General features: G+C 37.9%; 1 pseudogene; it reads right to left on the bottom strand.

Annotated features, from left to right (window-relative positions):
• Positions 1-483: 483 nt before the first annotated feature.
• The window catches only part of LOC115070685, an 8,120-nt pseudogene continuing 7,117 nt past the window's right edge, over positions 484-1,486 (bottom strand).

The raw sequence follows: 1,486 nt of genomic DNA, 5'->3' as shown, positions 1-1,486 counted from the left end.
TAGTTTGTAAGGTTATGAATTCAGCAGAATTTTCAACTGAACCAAAGTGATTTCCTTGGTTGTTCATAATGATAGCATTTCATCAACATGTGTTATCACCCATGATTTTTATTTTGGTAAATTATTTTTTAAAAGTGACATTAAATATTTTATGTTTATCTTATGTATACATACAAATACAGAATGGTCTTTCTGCATTCCACTTAAAAATAAATTCTGAGTAATGACTGGAAATTCTCCCCAACATTTAGAGAAAAAACTGCTCTTCAATACAGAGTAAATACACCATGGCATAAAATATTCTATTTCTAAAAGAAGCAACTGCAGAAAGTTTTTATTTGCTCAGTGATTTCTGACTTAAAACAAAAACCAAAAAAAAAATCTCAACAACTATTAATACTGTCAAAACCAACATATCAAACTTGATTTCATCAGAAAGTTCTAAGAACATATACATATATATATATATATATTCTGGCAAACTATTTTTGAGGTGCCTGTTGGACAAGAATGGCAAGTCAGTTTCTCCATAAAAGGAATTCTAACCACAAGACTCTTCATATTTACCCTTTTGGCCACCACTAAGTCAGCCTCATTCGAATCCTTCCTTTTCGTGAGAAGCATCAGATCCCCACTGATGCCTGTTGCACCAATTATTCATTCAGGATCAAGACCTCCCCAAAATCCTCTTGGTTTGGAATCAGCATCTCTATTCTTCTTTGATTTCCTATCATGAGATTCACTCTCAGATGTAGACTTCTGTTTTGTGTCATTTTTTTAATCAATTTTTTGGTAATTAAGAAATGCTTCAATTAACACTGGACAATCTAAATTTTCCTCAGGTTCCTAGTTATTACCAACATCTGTAAATCCCTTCCACTTCATGAAATGCTCCCTCCTCCTCCCTATTTGTGGGGACCTAAAGGAGCTATTAGTAAAAGCCTATAATGTTTTCACTGACAGGGGCAGATTTAGAGCTGCAGTGGTAATAACACAGGGGCAAATGAGAAAGCAAAAAGATATGTCCACACTTGTGATGGCTCAGCTCAATTCAAGGAACTCATGGCCATTGCTTTAGCATTAACAAAGATAAGTGAGCCCTTCAAGGAACTCATGGCCATTGCTTTCTGACAGTATTCAGACTCGTACGTTCCTTAAAGAGAGAGAAGCCCCTATCTTCTTACAGCATCTTAGGGGGCACTGAGGATTGCCTGGGCTTTTATCCCAAGGCTATGCAGAGGCAGACAAGGTGGCTTCCACCTAGGTCCTGTCAGCAGGCCTGAATGAAGCTCAGGGGTTACATAACCTCACTCATGTAAATTGGTGGGGACTCCATAAGAAGTTTCCTCAAGTTCCCATCAAGGACCTAAAGAAGATTTTACATACCTGTAAGTCTTGTCAACCCTTTCTACAGGTACCACCTCTGCAACAGCCAGGGGTAAACCCCAGGGGACTCAAGCCCAATTCCTGTGGAAAATGGATGTCA

Source organism: Nannospalax galili, unplaced genomic scaffold (genome assembly GCF_000622305.1).
Source record: "Nannospalax galili isolate Female #2095 unplaced genomic scaffold, S.galili_v1.0 scaffold1517, whole genome shotgun sequence".
In the NCBI taxonomy this organism is placed as follows: Eukaryota; Metazoa; Chordata; class Mammalia; order Rodentia; family Spalacidae; genus Nannospalax; species Nannospalax galili.
Note: the sequence above shows the minus strand (reverse complement) of the source record. Positions and strands in the feature narration are given on the sequence as shown.